At 34.6% G+C, this 22,065-nt stretch overlaps 1 protein-coding gene across 2 annotated transcripts in view; it reads left to right on the forward strand.

Annotated features, from left to right (window-relative positions):
- The window catches only part of LOC113491737 (probable G-protein coupled receptor CG31760), a 68,078-nt gene that overhangs the window by 8,687 nt on the left and 37,326 nt on the right, over positions 1-22,065 (forward strand). For both annotated transcript variants that reach the window (XM_026868889.1, XM_026868898.1), the window contains exon 2: positions 21,558-21,583. The gene's annotated coding sequence lies outside the window, so the exon portion shown is untranslated. The remainder of the gene's footprint in view (positions 1-21,557; positions 21,584-22,065) is intronic.

Raw genomic sequence — 22,065 nt, forward strand, 5'->3', positions numbered from 1 at the left:
AATTCCGATTGATACATTTCCTGTCAAGCCGCTGCCTGAGGCCAAGATTTAACAAATTCTATTTTCTCTCCGTTGTTAAAGGTTTTTTCAACTTCAGCTTTATCATATCTGACACCAGTAAAGGAAAAATATCGTTATCCAATCCATGCAACAAAGTAATATTAATAAAATTAATTTCGGTAAAGAACAAAAATAAAATACGGAAAAATAATTTAATTCAAATTAACACCTGAGAAGCATTCTTTTTATTATGTTTCGTTAAAGTTTGTTGATGATAAAAAAATCAGAAATGTGCTATGATTACATACAGTGTGTGTTTTTTTAATATATCTTCTGTATATCTATCATCTGTACTTTGTTTTCAATGCATTATTTGTATAATTGTGTATCCTTATTGCATTCTGTACGTATCGTTCATGAAAGTAAATAATAAATATTGTTTTAACTGCAACTGTTTGCTAAAGCTCTGATGTTTTCTTGAAATTAAAAGCGATCTCTTCATTAAGATCCAGTAGTGTTTGGTTTCCATTAAGAGTGACTCTATTGGTAGAGTAAACATTTAAGTTGAATGACTTTTCAGAATATTTCAATTATACTTACTGATTATAAGTATCAACGTTTTTCGACAACGACAACACTCATTATGCCATGCTAGGAATAGACTTCTTTAAAAGCTATGTATGTCTGCTTTATATTTTCGTGCCTTTCTTAAGAAGCAGATAAAACGCACTACAACTCTATCGATGTACTAAAAACACCAGTCATAAATGCTAAAATCTTAAATTAAAAATCCATGATATTAGTTTTGGCGGAAGTAGGGAGTATCCGACTTTTACTGACCAAATCGCATCAATGTTCCTTCTTTGGCTCTTTGTGAACCAGGGCCTTGGTAACCCTTTCGGACTATCCCGCTGCCCAGGCAGGCTTCACCAATAACGGGCTTCACAGAACTGACATCTCTTCGAGCTTAGTTCTGACCAGTAATAGCTTATGGTCTCAGAGCCCGTGGACCCCAGACTATTGTTCTTACCTATGTTGGAAGCATCCGCTGACAGACTTTCTGCTTTTATAAAATAACGTAGTTCTGGCGTCCACTGGCCCTTAATCTATTATTAAGAGCTCTACCTATCGATCATAGACTTGTAATCCTGCATAGAGTTTGCTTCAATATTGAGAACGATCATGTAACGGTGTAACCGATATACTAACAGTGCTTTGGAAAAACCTAGTTCCATATATAGTTTTAATACAAGGTTAATTAGGATATAAATTACGGAAGAAGGAGAGGTCAAGTAACACTGGTTGAGCGTACAGCAAATTTGGTCTGTTGCTACTATTGACATACCAATAAACCCCAACTTTGTCCAGTGTGTACATCTACCTCATTACTGTATTTCCCTATGGGGAAAAGCGGACAGAATTGGTTAGCGACGTTTCAATACGGTTCCACAGCTCCAAGTTATTTTTAATATGGTATGGTATACTTTTATATTTACAACTCGTATACTAAATCATAATAATAATTGCTACACGTGTCTCTTACAAAACTAATAAATGCCTTATTCTCTATCAGTCTAGAAAGTATTATCCGAATCAACGTTCAATTTATTAAGCAAACCTTATTAGAATGTTTCTTGTGACATGACGTCAGGTAGAAAGGTATGGAAGAAGAAGACATGTTGCGCCGACCCCAAATAAAATAATTTGGATAAGGACAGGGGAGCTCGTGGACAAGCTATAACTGCATTAGTGAATCGATCACAGGTTAAGCTACGCTTGACGCGGTTGGTCCGTAGATGGGTGGCTATATTATTACAGACCTAAATTCTCGTACTATTGAGATCCTCAAACGTTTGAATCAAGTACCCCAACAAAGTGACCAATATAATTGATTATTAACTCAACATGTTTGTCACGTTTTTTAACTTTACCTGCTTTGTCTTATTCCACATTATTTCCCTTAAAACTTTTCCGAACGAGTTTAAAAAGTTGCTACAAAAAAAAAATAGATAACATCGCTAGTCGCTGAACTATTCCAACAATTTCAGGTAAAAGGGTCGACACATAAACATTGAACAAAATTAAACAGTTTGTTGTTTTAAGTGTGTAGTTATGTTGGGTTCTAATAAAAACAATCGTTTCAATAAAACTTCTGTGCCCAAGTAATAAAATTCAAACGCTTTGCACGCTCGGGAGTACAAAAATTCTGAGGCGTTGCTCATTCGGGCGACTAATGTTAGATAACAATATTATTTTTATAATACAGTTGGTCATATCGATGAATGTTTTTAACTGGGCAAAGAAATAATGCTTCACTATACCTATGCTAGAATTGTTCCTGGATGAAAAATGGTACAAAATATAGTTTTTCCTAATTGGAACCGGCCTTAAGGGATAGGTGAGAAAGTAGATTATTTGAGTGACTTATTTCATAAATATTATGAAGTACAAAGATAATTATCGCTACATTAAATTACTTAGGGAAAGGAATTTTTCATCGTGTGTATTATAATGCGAAGTCTGTATTTGTTTCTTGGAACTATGCTATATAGCTATCAGCGTGTCTCTTCTGCTACGAAGGGCAATTAGAAACTACCACGGATTCCAAAAAACTATTTATTTAGATATTTTTATTCAAGAGATTATGTCCGTGAATCATTCAATTTATACGTGTATAAGCTTTAACCCATTATGTCAACTCAATAATATCCATTGTCATTTATTTACAAATGATTTATTTTAAACTCGTGAATCATATTGTCATAACTTAAGTAAGCCAGGACCAGGGGCTTATTAAAGTCCTTACAAGAAGGCGTGTCTGTGGAAGCAGAACGGCGTTCTTCACTGTGCTTAACGAGATCAATGTTTTATCTATCCATCTGTTGAAGAATCTAGATAGATGGATATTTGAGAATTGGAACAGAGATGCTGATCTACTGTGTATTGCGCTGTCACTCTTCCACGACCATGATTATTCTTAAAAAAAAAAGACTCTCCCAGATAGTAATTTAATGTACGTTTACTCCGTCCTCAATCAAAATAATATCTAAACCAGTTTTGGGATGCTTGCCAATTTATAGGCACTATTTCTATGAAGGTTTCAGTTCTGTTGTCTGACTGTATTTTTTTCCACGCAATAATAATGTATATTTTATACGGACACTAATACCAGTAATTCAAATAGCCAATAGTCTAGAGCGGTGTCAAGTGAAATGAAGAGAAAAATCTAAATTTTGGAACGTCCACCATCTAAGTGAATGTCAAATTATTACTTTATTGAGAAAACAATCAAAAGGATTCTCACTGGTCGATACTTACCACGATTTTATTATCGATACCGCGACACAAAATAGTTTACAGGTAAACAATTAAACATTAAATGACGCAAACTTAGAATGAGGGACGTTAAATGTTGACAATTGCCAAGTCATAACAGTACAAAGCTACTAAATATGGGCACATAAACTTTGGGACAATGTTATATGATTGTACTATAGTTGTCATGTGATCGGTGTGTATTTATTTGGCTATTAATAGCGAAGAACATATTAAATTGAAACTTGCTGTCGACGCGTGGGTTTCAGTTTACAGCGCGCGGTGGTTCCCGTTTCTGAGGAAATGACGGGATAAAATGAAGCCTATATTCAGTACTTTTTGAGTGCGAAACCAATGAAACATCTTTTATATAAACTTTCTTAAATCTTTTTTCCATTTAAAACCTATTCTACAAAATTTTTGTTTTGGCGTGAAAAGGGGACAGACGGACATACAGAGATACTTTTGCATTTATAATATTAGTATGCATTAAATCATACAACAGTTTACTGAGTTTATTAATTCGACTCACGACCCCACCGCCGCATTAGCTCATGATTAAAGACTCCGGTTGGGTCGTAAACTAATCGGGCAGTCCCGATAAATACGGGACAGTAAACCGTTGCATCATGTAATTATGAATCATCATCACGAAAATTACTACCAAAATATTGCTTGACTTTTGGAATTTCATTAAGTTACCGGATAGATACTTAACTAATCAATTTATGCAACTGTTTTGCAGCAGAAGTTTTTGAAAATGCCTACTTAGATATTTTTATTTATTTATGGCGCCATAAACGTAGAAATACGGATAATACTAGTAATAAAAATAGTATTTTGAACACTCCTGGAACATTATGTCTGCTGAATATAGCAGAAAAGTGTACTTTATATCGACCTAACAAATAATTCAGTTGTTTTAATTGTCTTTAAAATGTCGTTATTATTCTGGCCTTTACCAAAATGTGCAGGCAATTAAATTATACGGAATAAGGAAAAATCATAAACTTCCTCAAACAACTAAGTATCGAAATATTCCGTATACTATGACAATAAGTAATAAAATACCCATTTATATGTATATGTTCTTAATGTCCGTATAAAGTCGATCGTACACAGTTCCACCACATTTAAAGTTTTTTTTTCCACAACTTTCATACAAAGCCATCTAGTCTCAAACTAATCAAAGCTGGTATTACAAGTACTAGACGACTGATAAACATACACATATATTACTAAGAGGATACATAAAATTGATAGATTACATCCAGACACAGAACAAATGATCGTGTTCATCACACATACACTTGCCTGGTTGAGAATCGAACCCACGACCTCCGGTATAGCAGTCAGGGCCACTAACCTCTACACCAACCAGTCCTTATTGAAGGTGTGGAAGCGTGAAACCACTACAAAGAGTAGAGCGGCATCTCTTTCCCACAACTGCATGGTTGTATACTCTCTGATATCCACAAAACAAAAGACGTTAATAAAGACCCTTTTCAAAACTATATATAAACAAGATATTATTATGTCATCTACGGTGGGATGCGTTCCTGAGGTCCCACAAAGGGAATTGTCTATTATATACCAAACTAACCAACAAGCTCGAGTTTCATGATAAACAATCCGACATAATACGATTATAAGGAAGGGGAATACACATAAATATGATGTATCGCGTTATTTGTTTCCTTTTCGAGTAAGTCCTTAAAATAGAACAATGATGTTCCAATCAATCATTTTATTTTTCTTGGTTTTTTAACGACTCGTGAGTTACGAAATTTAAACCTTGAGTCGCGGGGGTAAATATTCAAACATGCACAAAGACACTCAGACTCAGGACAAGCATTCGTGGATCACACAATTGCTTGTCCTACGCGGGGATCTCTCTGCGAGATTGGCGTGGTGAATTTCCTGCACTACTAGTATTCTTCCAATCGTCTCTGTTTATAGCTATTGAGGATAAATACTAATAGTAGATAATAGAGTTGGAACTCTAGAACTCGATATCGTTAATTAGTGCAGTGGTACGTTTTGTAACTACATTCGATCGACAGCTAATAAAACTCGATCGGTACTCAACCTTGTGCGATCGATTTAACCGATCTTTGGTTCGATAAGAAATATGTAAATCTGCCTGTAGATTTCAATTGTTAACGCTTATTAAGCCAGGTAACTTGATCAGGTCACAAGTCTAAGCCTTACTTTCCAAAAATTAACGTCATTAGCGCACTACAAAGTAAAGACTATCTTAACTTGTTAAGATGTTTTTATACGTTTGTTGTGTAAGAGCTGTGAGAATACACAGAAGGCTTTTCCTCCTTTTCGGTTATTTTTCGCCTGTGGAAGCGTGGCAGCGCATAAGATGGCGTAGAGATCTCTCTTCCACAACCGGTGATAGGCCTCGAGTTGTCATTGTTAACAGTTTGTAATCCCCCACGAATAAACTGAAAATGTATTTTGCCCGAAATGTTGGCCTTTCGGGCCCTTCGCATTTAGCAAGTGAATTGCAGATTACTGCTTACAGTAACTACTGAGTTCAATTTCGGAAACTTTAACAAAACATTTGGACCAAGAACAAATTAAGTTTTGATCAAAGGGATATTATACTAACAGGGTCTTTGGATGTTCAATCTTTGTTGTTTGAATAATCTTACGCTCTCCTTTCGGTTCGGTACCTTTGTAAATACGAGACAGATGCTAACGACATTGGCGCAAAACATATCGTACAGATCAAACGATACATTGTAATGTGCTAGTGCTGGTTTTATCTAGGTTGGTAATAGGATGATGAAGTTTTAGCTTTTGATAATATTTATGTCAAGTATGTACCTTTAATAAAACAACTTAAGATACAGTTTCAATTTGAGAGAAAAATATTTACCTTGGTTAGATTCGGTTCCTGGTTAGGTTCCGGCTCAAAAATTCATAAAACAAAATTCAAATGCTACAATGAAATACTTTTTACCTACGATTCTCAAAATATAGACTGCACGACCCCTATCCATAAAACCATTAAACATTTAGACTGCATAGCATGTATGCTTGCTTAAACAGTCAGCCTAACCAACATGGATAGGAAAAACACATTTATTTAAAAAATGAAGGTATAACACTAAACTACAAAGTACTGTAAAGAAAGAGCAGCATAATGTTCTTCATTTTAACGTATTTCAAGCTACAGTGTACCTACCACGTCTTAAAATAAGATTGTGGTAGATGTGAAACAGGGATAGTGCTTTACGCCTTGTAGTGCGCTGTCTCCTTCTCTCTTGAACTTCATCAGCCTTACTTTGAGAGCTAGGCCCTCAGAGTCGTTTAAAAACATTACACCGCAACTTGCGATGCAAAGCTCGAACTGGGAAGCGGAGGTGCTCTATTAACCCAGTTCTAGATCCAACGTTCGAAAGAGATTTTTAATTTTCGCATTGATTTCGGAAGTTTTGCCGAATAAGTGAGCAAGCTTGATTATTGACGTCTGAAAATGCATTTGTAGGTCTTTTTTGATAATTAGAGTGTGTGAGCGAGTGTAAACTTTGAGTGCTTTGCTAGGCTATATATTTGCTGTGCTATAGAATATAACAAGCTTTTAAAATAAGAACATACGGTCTTTCTGAACAATTTTTTTTTTGGCTGTTATTGTTTTTGCTCAGCGTAAATATCGACTTTGACTATCTCTATTTAGGTGGATTTCTCTCCAGAGTATTATGACGTTTTTTCAGTCTGTTGCAATTTCATAAATAAAAAATGGTATTTATTTCTTTAAAAAATTGGCACAATGGCTTATGCGAAAATGCAATTTCCATATCATACATTCTTAGGGTATTTTTTATGTGCTGCGAGAACCGACTGAAAAGCGAGAGACCGAAGGCGAAAACTAGTTAAAATAATCTCCTAACCCGCAGTCGTACTGTTAATTCTGATGGAACATCAACGTGGTCATAAATGCATCTGTAATTGAGTTTCGCAGCGAGGAAATTGTCGATAGCTGGCTGCGGTCTGGGAATGGGTACGATCTAAATATATAGTAAAGGCTAATAATCAATTATTATTGGTAAAGAATGTAAAAATAAAATAAATTTTGTTGAAGAATGAAGGCCAAATTTATGGTATAGGGAGTAACTGTCATGATATGACTACCTTGCCTAAGTATTACTTACTGGTAGAAATGACCTAAATCTTGTCAGATTAACATGGGTTAATATTTTCAGAAATCAGTGTTAAACGACAATAATGTTTTAGTGTGGTAATCATTATATTCACAAGTAATTTATAATTTTATCCAAAACCAAAATTACTATTTTTTAAATTAGCAACCCCAACCGCCACTTTTACAGCACTTCAGAAGTCCAGAAAAACGGTGCAACAAACTTAAATGTTTAAAAAATAAATAAAGTCTAAAATACAAAAAAGAGACTTTGCAGATAATAAAAAAATTGCCATCCTTCGACACGCAATAGATGAAACATTGTCTTACAAAAATATAAACAAAACACAACCCAACTCACTTTGACTGGGTACTCCAGACTCCCCCTTTGAACTCCTTGGACTGTATTCAGAGGCATTTAGAGAGATGTAATCAAAATAAGTGATTCGAACACCATTAGGATCTCCGACCTATCTAATCATTGCACCAGTTCAGGCATGGAATTGAATCGGGCAAAAGTTTTGTCGAATACGACAAAGACACGCTCGGCCAACCCTTGGTTGTACGACGGAGAAAATGGAAACACTTATACAGGATGCGTTGGTATTTAGTATTGTTTTAGCGAAAGAAATTGTCGTTCATCCATTGCCATTCCATTATACATTTTCAGTTTAAAATTAGAAATGTATTCGAAGGACAAAAATGAAAAAAACTTACACAGTCGGGAAGTTAATTCTGTCTGTCGCCGGGGATTACACAAACAATCAGGTCATACTCAGAACAAAATGACAAAAGGGTTTTTCTCTCTTTTACATCTGGCGACATAATTAGACTTAGCCTTCATTGCTTAAAGCCTTTAAATCACGTTTTAAAGTATTATGCGACACTATCGCAATAGGAGTCTTTATTTTAAACAAGTAAAGATTTTTTATTGTCCTTTGCATCTCTGATCCATTCTGTAATAGCAACTTTTTTAGATCATCTTCCCATCATCCATCTATATGTATATTTGCTTTGGTCTCTTTACCGATCTATCGAAGTTTTCACTAAAAAAGCCTTCCATTTGAACCAAACATTGTTTCCAGAATTGAATTGTTCTGATCAGTCATGCATTATGGATCAAGTACTTTAGATTCTAAAAGACTTTTAAAACGTACTAGCTGGAGTCCGTTTCGGAGAACAAGTTATATTTTCAATCGGCGATGTCAAGTACATGAAACAACAAATGACTGCTATTTCAAATGTTAAAATTAGAAGATTTCAATTAACATTGGTGATGAATGTTCCTAAGTAGATAACAATTTTAAAACTGTAAACAAACCGGTCTATGTTGAACTCTCATCACGGCGTATAAACATCACAAAGGACTAGGGACGTCGGCAGATAACATCATTAGCCTTTCAGAGGAAAGCGAGGGTGTATATTGTATAACAGTATAACTATGGTACATTAATGTACAGAAGGTACTAAAAGCCTTAACATTAAAGAAATATGTAGTACCAGATTTTTTAGATTCAAAACACAATATATTCTAAATGTCCAGCTAAGTTCCGCGGTTTGAACCGTGTTAATCCTGTTCTTACTGGACGTAACATGGTGTTATTATAACCAGCCAGCACTGATAAATTATTCTCATTAAGAACAAAAATAATGCACAATGTTTAACGGTTCCTATTCCTCTTGACAATTTATGATTAACGAATAAAGAGAACATTTATCGCCTTGACAATAGTCTCATTTAAATCCCAAGGTGAAGCTATTAAAAATTCACATCTCTATTATTCTTAAACCATTTTCCAAATTGCTTTTCCACTTCTTTGATAATAGATGTTAAGTGCGAAACTGCAATACGGCTCCGACGCCCACAAAAGCCACAGTCTTACAAAAGAGGTTTTCACGAAACAGTAGCACACGAAAGGCCAACGCTGATCCATTGTTTTACAGACTTAATATTCAGTAAAGTCCTGGCTCCACTTCAGAATAGTGTAAAGAAAAAGGCACAAGTATCAAAAGTTTCTGATTCAAGAAAGATTGTGCGAGCATTGAAATTCAAGACTAAATTAGAATAATATTGGAAGGCATGTGCTTTGGCTAGGTCGCACTAGCTGCAGTACTTGTATTTTTATGATGTACCTTTACGAAATAAATATTCAACAATATTTTTATGTATTTACGGAATTTTTAACTGCATTTTCCAGAACGATCGATTAAATTAAAATTAAAATATTCTTACTTACCAGAAAGTACCCAAAAATCTTTACTCAGAAATATTGTATAAGTACATATAATTTATAGTAACAATGGGTATAGAAAAAAGAAGATTAAAAAGATCGACAAACAAAAAGCTAACTGATGCGAACTGGCTATTCCGAACGTTCTAGTTGAGCCAGCCTATTTCACACTGCGGTCAACTAACTAGCGCTTAAATCGAGGTAAAACACAAAAGACTCGTCCGAACACAATCGAACACCACATTAAGTAGTCTGTTATTCAAGTTATAGCTTCACCTTAATAGAATAAAAAGATAAATTTCGACTGCACGGATAGTTGAGTGGTCATCATGCCAAACCCAGTGACCGCGAGGTGCCGCGGTTTCGATCACTGTGTAGGACGAGCATTTGTGTGATCCACGACTGCTTGACCTGAGTCTAGGTGTCCTTGTGCATGTGATTCGTATGTTTGTCAAACCCCCCGCGACACAAGGATTAAGATTCTTCGGGTGTCGTTTTGAAAAAAACAATTTACAATTTCAAATACAAATATTTTACAGCCAGTTCAACACATCTGTTCGCGTGTCCCTTTGTCCGTGCGTTTGGTAACTAAAGATGTTTGTATGGATTTTATGGATTAAGTTGTGTAACACCTCATAGATAACAGATTTTATCATCATAGATAGAGATTAGTATACAACGTGGATGTATTAAAAAGTTACAAACACGAAGTCGTGCGCAAAAATGAGTTTTACTAACTATGACTTTATATTTTTTGTTGATTTTAAACCCCAAACAATAATGGGATGAAAGAGAAAATACGATGAGGGTTTCGTTCAAGTAGATTACTTATTTTAAGATGCCTGATTGACGATTTGCATCGACGAAATAGTAAACTTAGTACATGGGTGAGTATTCCAAATTTTATAATTATAATTCGATACAGGAAAAATTGTATCCAATCACTAACCGTCTCATGAATTTGAGAATCTTAGCTTAAAAACTTAGCTCTACTGACAGATTACAATATCTCCTATTTATGAAACCGTCACCGAAAGTTGCCCACACGTCACTGTCAGTCTGTCAGTCAATTCACAGACTAAAAATAGATATATCTAAGGCAGTACGACATTCGTAATGGTATGAAAACAGAACCGATAGCCCCGAAAGAGTGCACTTCACTTGATGCAATTTTCAAAATGGTTTCCAGTCTCGGCATACTTTCCTATCTTAGATCAAGCTATTGTAAAACTTTTCCAAGTTCTTTAATTAAATGTATTTTTCTCTCACTATCTTATTTATAGTTCGTTTATTTAACACTCCAAGTTTTACCAAGTTTCCTGTAAGTGAGCGGCAGACTGAGATTAATTGCTGAAATCAACCTTACCCCGTGGTAATAACGAAGTTTATCAAGTTCATTAAAATTAACGAACAAAAACTTACCGAGATCCTTCTTGAAAAGCATCAAAAGGATCTGCAATGCAATAAAATATTACGTTTCAGACAATATAATAATGTCAACTTAAAAATTGGCTTTGGTAATGATAAATAAATATTTTCAACAAAATATATATAGGTATATTAGGTATACTAGCTGTTGCCCGCGACTTCGTCTGCGTAATTTTCAAGATGTGAAAAACTATGAAGTTTAATAATAACGATCATCGCAAATGAAACCCTTTTTTCAGATTTTAAGCTTGCTTTTTTTTCTAAATTATAATGAATCTTGAGCGGCCCAAAGACTATCAAATGTTAGAATCAAACACATTTCATCGTTTACGATACTATCCTGGTGTCAAATATTTCACAGTTGTTTTAATGACTTATTCTTATTTAATCCCAAAAAGAGGGGCTTATAACTTTGACATATCTGCCTGCCTGCCTGTCTGTCTGTGACATCATAGCTTCCGAACGAATTGTACAATTTTAATTTAAACGTGAATTATGTGCGAGTGTCCGTTAAGACATATTTGACAAATCGAGCCGTTTAAAAATGGGGGGGGATGCAAGTATGAAAAAATAACAGAAGGTATAACAGTCTTAGCACTTCTGCTAAAAATGTTTTACTTTCGAGGGTTTCCATTTTCTAATTGGTTGGGTTATGATTTTCGAGCACGTCTGTTCTTTGGCCGGCCTACACCTGAAATTGTTAGACGGATTATGACAGTGATTATGAGATATCATAAAATTATTATTGTACTGTAACCAAAGAGATAAACCAGAACCATATTACTGAGGCCCCGGTGTCCGTTCGTCTGTCTGTCACCTGGCTGTTTCTCAGGAACAGTGATAGCCAGACAGTTGTTATTTTCACACACGATGTTTTCTGACGATATAAATAAGATGCCAAATTATTTTTGTGGACGGAGCTGGTGAAGTGAGAGTCGGGCTCGGTAACTGTGGATTTTACATAGTGTCATAAGATATAAGATTTTGCAAAATTGCGCCCAGATAAACGGTTTCCTGAAACACGTTATGTTTGATTGTCCTCTTAATATTAAAACTGATCTTCCTCACAAACATTTGGAAAATTTCCAAAATAAAAAAGTTGGTAAACGTGTTATCTTGGCCCCCTGGTGTTTTGATCATGATTTGCCTTTAAATTGCTGATAAATAAATAGCGTGAAAAAAATATATTAGACACCCCTCTTTTAAATTGACAATGACAAAAATCTAAAGTATAGGATATGTCTAATTTGTGATGTTACGACAAAGCAAAATATGAACATAAAAGTGACTTCATGCGCATGAGTTTTATTTACTGTACCAATTTACAAAGAAAAAATACGTATTTTATTCGTTAACCTACCTGACGATTATTGAAGTAAAATACCGTCATCCCTACTACACTTACGGAACTTAAATAAAGACTGCATGAGGTTGGGATCTCAGAAATTAATTCAGTCTTGTTCCTTCACCTGTTTTTAAAAGGGTACGAAAGAAGAAAATTTTAAATAAGTAGAGATTACAAAAAAATGTTACAGGAATTTTTGGAAGGGCCACGAGTGCGGTCTCTGTAATGGCGGATGTAGACCAATCAAATCGTTAGAATATTGAAAAATCCCAGTTATCAGTAGACATTGTTCTATCAATAGATACGTAATGTCAAAAACCGTCTAGCGTACACTCTTATTAATTGATAGCTTTGGTCTTATAGATCTTTCACATTGCATACCTAGTATGAAGTTTTTATGCAAGTTTTCTGGGTTTTTCTATCCAAAATACTTTTGGCCTATGTAATGTTGCAAATTTAAGAAAACATTATTTCATTGTTTGATAGGCTTTTTTTTTTGTTTGAAAGTTTATATTTTTGTTGCTAGTTGTTACAGATGAACCAAGGTAATATAATTAACTGTGTCGTTCAGTAATTTATTGTTATGTATAATTTTAGATGAGATCAATGTAAACTACGTGCAACTTTGGGTTGAGTGTCACTACGAATTCTTTTATCTTGAAGTAGCATCGCCAACATCACTGAGCTAAAAACATAGGTATCCTACACCTATCGTAAATAAACACAAAATCATATTCCGGCATTCCACATTTGAACTTGAGTAATTTTAGTACACCAATAAAAATAAAAATAATTTAAGTTCCTTTGTTTCAAGAATGTACCGATTACGAAGTAACATTTGCATCAAAATAATAATAATAAAAGTATTAATAGTTTATTTTTCTTTTATTTTAATTATTGTCGCGCTAGGTCTACATTAGACTTGAAACAGAATAAAATGACATTGATTTTGTGAAAATGATTTACTTTCGAAAAAATATATTATTGCTCTGCCAAAAGTCTTAAGATGTTTTTTGAGTAAATTGATGACCGTGCTGCCTACTACTCAATGGGGTGAAAATACACCTCATAATTGTATTACACGATGTTACGGATGAGTCCAAAAATTTAAATCTTTACTGCTCATGCCCCCTGCATAGTAGCGTTATGGTTTTTGTATATTTGTTGTATCATGTGTACGATAAGGTTCATGCAAAATTTGAACGAAATATATTCAGTAGTTTATGAGATAATTTGATATTTGTGTATAGATATAAAAGGCTCCTGTTCACCCCCTGTAACGAAAAGCGAGATAATAAGTAAAAAGTATGTTGACCGGACCTCTTGTTGATATTCTCTGAAAATATGAATCAAATCTATCCGGTACTTTCCGAGATCTTTCCGGACATACATACAGACAAACAGACAAACAGACAAACAGACAAAAATTCTAATAATCATATTTTCGGCATCAGAATCGTTCGTAGACCACCCTGCAATTATTCTTTTTAAAAAATATTCAATGTACAGTTTTCACTTTTCTACAATTTTATTATATGTATATAGATATTAAATTAGCTAGGTATTTCAATGAATGCCATTTACGCGTCATAATTCAATTTTTATAGAAGCGAATGCCATTAAACCTGTTGAGGACAATTTGTATTTTTAAATTAAGAAACGAAATAAACAAAAACATAGACGTTTTTGAACGAGGAACTTTTAACACGTCAAGTAACAGTAGTTTATAGTTTATATTACATTATGCATGCGTACTGTTTCGCAAATTCACACCTAAAACTAATTTGCAATATATTTCCGTAATATGTCTCTGTATAAAATTACTCTATAAATTCTTATTATGTACCGAGCAAGTTGACTGCAGCTCGTAAATGTTCTGAACTGTGGAAATATGGTCTAGCGCCCGTCTGACCAGTCAACAAAGTAGGAAAATATACCTTATTGCTTTGAAGTTAAGGTGTATTTAATGACAAAGTTTTAACACTGACGCTTAGTCTACAGTAATTTCTGCCGTAGAATAGACCGTCAAGTAAAAAAAAAAGGATGACAAAGAACTAAAATTAAACTACGGTGAAGTAGAAAAGTGTAGCATGCTATTGTTTTTGACCGATTTACTTTTGAATCTGGTAAAACAGACAATGTTGGCATTCACTTAGATTTGGGCCATCGTCAAGGCCTTTTAAAAAAGCTGCAGAGAAGATTTTGATTTTCAAATGCGAACTCAAAAATTATTTTTCTTTCTCTAAAACCTGGTTTATTTTAAGCCGGCATCATAACATTAAGACACAATATACCCAACCAAGTTTCTACACATAAACGGGTCGTACGCGCTTTGCACCCCTCATTAAATTTCTTTGAACGAAACTTGAGACCTTCCACCCATATTTCATTAAACTTTGAATTTCGTGTGTGAGAATAATTAATATTCAAGCGAATTTGATACTTTCCGTAGACCTTTCTCAGTGTTGTGTTCAGTATTTATAATTTTATACTCTATCCAATGTTAAGTCAGCTCTGTACAATCTCTTAACTAATATGTAACTGTATGGAAAATTGACTATTTTAATTTCGTTACTTTTTCTCGTCCTAATTTTGGAAAAAGAAGTAATGGAAAAGTTATCATCATGCTACTTAAAATAATAAGGGAAAAGACAATAATCCTCTAAACTAGCAAGGATTACGGTATTTCGCTTGGCATCACAAATAACCTATTGCAGGTTCTATATTTTTTTAATGGGACAGCATGAAACCATCAAATAACGGTCCTGACGGACTTCACAACGAAATTATTGAAAACTCGTAGAAAAGCCCTTGAAAGCCGAAAACAAAAAAAAAGATTCCATCCAATACAACGAGTATCCTGCAAATTTTTCGATCCTGTCATCACCATGCTTGCTAAGTAGAAATGTACTGCAATTTAAAATTTAAACAACATTCAGCTTTTAATTACATAAATACTAATTGACATAACAAAGAGCCCTCTTAAATCAGTATCAACCGCAGGTCGTCCAGCGATCTGTCCGCCATCATCAGCAAAAATAATGTAATAAGCTTCACAAAGAGCACACAATGTAAGCACTCTTAATAATTGTTGCAGGAGCATAAATAAACCGCTCTCAAAGGGATGCCGCCAGTGATATTGTAATATCGATAAAAGTCTCGAATGAGTCCATTTTCATTAGTAGGTTAATATTTAATATTTCGGCTTTATTGGTGATATGATCTCGGCAAGCCTCTGAAATTTTGTGGAATGTGAAAATCAACTGAGTGTTTTGAATTATTGAATAACAAAAGATGAATTTCTGTAAACCGTTTTGGATAAAAGATGATTATGTATTTATTAATTTTTGGCAGAAGCCAGATTTTGAGACTTATACCTAAGCACTTCTCAAATTTATATATTCACAATTGCAACAGAAGTAATCAAAGAAACCTTGCCTTAGGTTACAATTGCTACTAATATTTGGTTTTATGAGCGTATGCTGGCCATTAATAAAATAGTTTCTTAGCGACATAGAAAAAAATCATACTATACAAATAGGAAGGAAAAACATTTTTTTCTCACAGCTCCTTCAACTGTTTCCATTATAAAATAATTTTAGCGGAGACAAGTCCAAGTTTTTGAGTAGACCTCTCAGAGGGAGCGCCTACATTTAAGACCAGCGGCAAATCCGACCTCATCTCACCGTATGCATAATTCAATGGCCATTATTATGTAAATACTTAGTTCTTCCTCTTAGACTGAAAAAAGCAATCTTATTTACTCAGATGCTTTCTCAGATTCATTTTGTCGTTAGTTCATTTTTTTTGAGTCTGAAAAACTGTCTAACTAAGCCTAACTAAGGGGTATACTGTTCCCAGGTAACTTGCTTGAGGTCAGTAAATCAGTGGTTAGGCAGTCGCTCCTTGTAAAACACTTGTACTTAGCTGTATCCGGTTAGGTTGGAAGCCGACCCCAAAATAGTTGGCAATTGTTTTCTTTTTTATTTAATACTAGTTTTCGATGTCGGTTATATCGCGTTCCCAAGAGAACTCTTCAAAAGTCCGAGATAAAAAACTATATTATGTTCTCTCATGCCCCAATAATAAAAAGAACTGTATTCAAATTACATCGATGAAGATATTCGATTTTATAGATTCTTAATAAACGTCTATCGCATTGCACTAAAGAATGATGTCATACAGGTTCCAATTTAAAACTGACATTTTACTAAGGTGTCAAGGAAGTTGACATGCCCTAAGGACCGGCAGTGTCAGTAGGAATTGTATGACATGAACTTATCGGATATCAGATGTAGGAAATACTGACGTTCTTAGTGTATATGTATTTGGGTCATGTTGTTGAAATGTTTAAGTGAAACATAATTATGATAGCAGGAAAATAAAATTTGAAATAGCAGCTCAATTGAAATATTTTGTTAGATTAATGTGAACGACTTAGTGGTTAGATGGATTGGATGAAATACACTGATTAAGTCCATCAATACAGAGCTTCACAATGATCTTAATACCTAAAAAAAATTCAAACATCGATTCGAAAATGTAAATGAAACCATAAAAATGCAGTGGAGGGATCAATTTAGAATACCTAACCCTTTTTAAACTCAGTCAAATAGTATTCAATCAAAATAGTTACGATTCTTTTGTACCGGTATTCATTCAATTATTTCGAGCGGCAAAAAGTATTCGTGGTCCATACCAGTTCTGTTACATATTCCACGAGTTTTCCAAGCTTATGGCAAGCTGTATGAACTTTAACTCGAAACAATTGTGACATACTCTCTCCCCATTCATTTTCATCGCATTCTCTTTGCATGTTCGTCAGTTCAACGAGTTGGAATTTTTTAGAATGTCTGTGTACCAAATATTTATGTTTTGAGTTTTACAAAGCAGAATAATTATAATAAAATTTAGGCTGAAATGTTTGAAACTGTTGTGCAAATCAACAAGTGTTCTTATACTCCTAACAGTTTAATGAAATGTAAAGATGAAATATTTATCATTTCGCAAGCATCTCGCAGCCCGACCAGAGCACTGGCTTTTTCTAAATTGCGAGACACTACCTAAGCCTAAGGTTTCTAATTCAACACATATAGTTTCAAAATAATTCGCATCTGTTTCTGAGGTAAATTAATTCACGTTTCAAGACTTTAACACAGATATTTCTGTTAATTGATATGAAACTCGCTGCTAACTAGAAGGCTTACCCTCGAAACTGGTTTGATTCTATTTCTGAGGCTCCGATGTCTGACTTTCCACCCGTGTTTCTCCTGGCTGTACCTCATGGACCGTGACAGATAGACGATTGTTTTTTTGTCTACTGCCTCTGTAACAATTAAAGGCAAAGGTTGTTAAGGTCATACATTTGTTTAATTAGTCGGTACTATCAAAGTTTACCGAGATCGATTATTGATTTGAATTATTAATATTTTTTGTTAGCTGTCAATCATGCATAGTTTAACGCCAACCGGAGTACCAACTACTCATTTCGATCAAACAGACCTCTATTCTGCGAAGAGTTGTCCTACGGAACCATATCTATACTACCAAAGGATCAGCGGAAAGCTGCGCACCGCGTCAACATTCCCGGCAATCAAGGACATAACAGGGAAATGTCTTACGAAAACAAACAACGGCACAAGACTTCCGAGGCTCCAAAGTTTCAAGACGCATGACGTCACAATAATACGAAATTCTATTGTTTTTACTAAACAGTTGTTTTAGATATGAGACGCGTGTCATTTGGTGCGTGAAAATCCTTTGTAGAGCTTCGGCGTCCTTTGTCAGATGAAGCATTGTGTTTTTATATCCATCGCGACAAACATGCTTAACTAGTTTTCCGGGATCACTTCGAAATGTGGAATGCTTTTGTTTTGATACTTCCTTAATAAACTAGCCAGCATTTGTTCCTTTCAGACTGAATGCCATCAAACTGAGTTTTGATCCTTCATCGATTCTTCTGTTTATACTATTACTTATTCTTCAACAAAAATGAGATCAACTAAATATAGTTCTTTAGACCAGTCAGCTTAACTATAAGGCATTATATTGGCCAAAGTAAATGACTATATGAATATCTGTACACTGCTACGCAAGAAGAAATATTCGCACGGGGTCGCTATATACTCTTGTAACAATAGCAAATCTTTCAATAGGTAAATACATCTATCTACATCGGTGTTTCTCGGATGCTTTGATATTCAATAAAACGGTTTTGCAATAGGGATGTTCTGGGAATTCGTTAAAATCTGTACTCGCAGCAACGAACGTTTGTTATTGGCCATCAGTCTTTTTGTGATTAGTGTTACGTTAAACTCGTGTTAGATTTGCTGTTACAATTATTGGTGTTTTAATTGTTGTTTTTTTAATTACTTTCCAACAAGTGCTAAAAAGTCCCGTCCAATACCCTACGGTATGTCAAGGAAATTCTCAAAAAAATAAACTCGTTGTGCAAAATTGTCATCAGCCAGACAATATTTCTGTGACACTACAAGTTTTCTTTTTTTGAATAAACTCTAGTTTTTTAGGCATCCAAAAGAATGGAATGCTATTACTAAAGGCTTCGTTTTCGTTTTCTTCCGTCGGTAAACAGCTGAAATTTTCCAAATACCTACTTACCTAGCTTCTACATTTAACAGTACAAAGGGGTTAAGTCGCAGCTGCACTATCTCACACAACCGATTACAATCAGGATTCAATGCTGAATGATTGATTTGATCTTCAAATTATAAACAACTCAATTCAGTGTTTACGTCAACCATTTGTAGTCTTGTATTTGGATTTGTATTCCTAGTATTTGCTAGAAATGAATACATGTTTGATGGGGAGATAGCGTATGGGACATAATAGTTCGGTTTAGGAAATTTGGGATTATCCGATAGTTTCGGATACACTTAGAAAGGCACTAAAGGTAATAGTATTGTAGGTGTAAAAGAGAGACAAACACCACAAAGTGATGTAAGCAGACACGCTTTCACTTCTCCAAAAATATTATTTCGATATGTAGTGGTGGGTACCCAGACTTTGATTTAAAAGGGTTCACTATCAGATGAAAATCTAAGAATCCGTTTTCCCGCCTTGGAATATCATACCATAATTTCAAAGTTTCCAATATCAAGAAAATAATTTTATCCGACCCTTACTTAAATCAGGATCGAATCGGAAAGTTTGTAAAGATTTTCTTTATATCGGGAAAGTTCACCTGAAGTTAGAGTTTCAGTTTATTAAAGTTTTGCAGTAACTAACCTGAAACAGAATATATACCTATGTATGAAAGGAGTTCAAGGCGAAAGAGGTCGAAAAAGTATTTATTTAAAGAAGCCAAAAATGTGGGTGTAATGGGTTGTTTGAAGGATGATATGGAAACCACCCTTCCCGTCCTTTGTACCCGAGTCTATAGAACCAATACCGGAACCCCATATTTTGATACTTTGAACCCCAATGATGCATCCTTGTTCAATCACCTCCATGAGTTTTTATGACTAAAATCCTCGGACATCCGAGTTCTACACAAAAGGCCTAAGATGAACTACCTGAACAATTTGATAAAAGGTTAACGAATGTAATCTCTCAACTCTTAGTAAATTCGTGACAACAATGTATGTGTTTTACACGAAGATTTACATAAACGTGAGATATGATGACAGCCGCATACAAATAACCCTTTCATAATCCAGACAAAACGTTCCCGTACTCATTACGAATAAAGGGTAAATTATTCCGCGTGGCGGGGCTAAAACCTGAAACGTAGCGTACGGGGCGTACGTAGCGTGCGTGGCGTACGTGGCGTACGTGGCGTACGTCGCGTACTTGGCGTACGTATTATGGGTTCATTTGCATACCACAGTTGTTCTTAGTTGTTGTTCGTCGGTGTCCTACTTTCGACCACAACTAGTACGCTTCGTAAACAAAACTCGAGCTTTGATAAAGCTAATAGCTATCGCTGGAGAATTGTGTTTCTAAGTATTGCTCTGGTTTTCAAAGCTTTATCAGTGTTTGAGATCTTGATATCGGGTTTTCGTGTCTGTTTAGTTTTAGCTTTTAATGTGATTTCAGGCATTATTCTTTTACATGGAAATCTATCAAAAGTTTCAAACAAAGTACCATATTTCGGAAGTTTGAGAAAAATATTAAAATTTGCTTTATTCATCTTTTTTTAATACCTTTCTAATTCGTTATACATGGTGAATTAAGAATGCCCTTCAATCGGTTTGAAACGTTCGGATATTACTAATTATAGTGCCAACAAGTGATTATACCATGTTTAACATCTTTTTTTAACCTTCAGTCGCAACAAAATTTCCGAACCGGCAAATTCCCACATCTGTTAGTTTCTCCAATACATTTTACAATTAGTACCGTTCATAAAACGGTTGGCGCCTAAGCCCGGTCTGTGTTAATAAATGCCACTATTAATTTTCCATGGCGATGGTCACACTTATGCAAATTGCAATCTGCTTAATTGCTTCATGAATTATCGGCCCGTTTTGTTGGGAGACATGCAAATTTTAAACAAATCAAGACGGACCGGGGTTTCTTTTTGAAGTAAACTTCTTAAGGACAGGACCTAACTGGACGACATTGCAATGGAACGTTTCTGTACCATTCGGTTTTTAAATAGGTACATAATATCAGTTTTTTTTTGCCTATAGATAGTTTATAAACCAGTCAAGCAAATTTTTTTGAAAAGAAAAACATAAAAAAATAATTAATAAAATTATAATAAATGCTTTTTCAAATTCTTAAATGATGTATTTATTTTTAAATTGAAACTTAAGTACCATCTAGTAGGTACAATAGCAAAGAAGTTTTACTTCAACGTGTGACGATTACACGCACTCTTTTTTTATATCTCGCACAATACTTGTAATTATAGAGACTTGTATTTGTGTAACTTTTTTATTACAAGCGACCTTTCTACTAGGTATGAATGTGCAGAGGTAGTTGGACGATGCAAAGATGTAGAAATGCAATATAAATATGTAGATGCGCGGTGCGAGGTTGTCTTATGTGTATCGGGCCTTTGAATTGTTGTAGTAAATTCTTTTGTTTTGTTGTATACTAATGGAATTGTTTTCTATTTCAGATTCAGGCATGATTTGAACAATCAAGGTAAGATTTTGCTTTATAAATTGGATAGTTTCTGAGGTAGTTATTTGAGTTACATTTGCTAGACTAGTAGTAGTTCTAGAGAACTAGTAGACTAAGTTTTTCGTCCTTTTAAAATATTTTATTTTTGACGCGCTTTTATTTATTTTTAACGTTGTAGGCAATATAGTGCAACTTTCTCTCTCTCTCTCTCTGCCTCTCATACTTTCTTATCTTAAAATCCAGAAATAACTATTCTATACACAACAATAATACGAAAAGATATAAGAGTAATTGCCTGACACAAATAGCTTTTAACATATTGATCCAGTTTTCCAAGAAAAATGTATCAAAATACCGTCTCCTTTTACCGCGAGGCAGATAAAATAAAGTATTTTTACATTGCAAATAACAGCCAATATACTTACCGGTTCTCGATTATTAAATTGAGAAGTTCGTAAAAATAAGAGCGACGGTCGGTGGAGGGCTGATAACGATTTTTGTTT

Source organism: Trichoplusia ni, chromosome 1 (assembly GCF_003590095.1).
Source record: "Trichoplusia ni isolate ovarian cell line Hi5 chromosome 1, tn1, whole genome shotgun sequence".
Taxonomy (NCBI): Eukaryota; Metazoa; Arthropoda; class Insecta; order Lepidoptera; family Noctuidae; genus Trichoplusia; species Trichoplusia ni.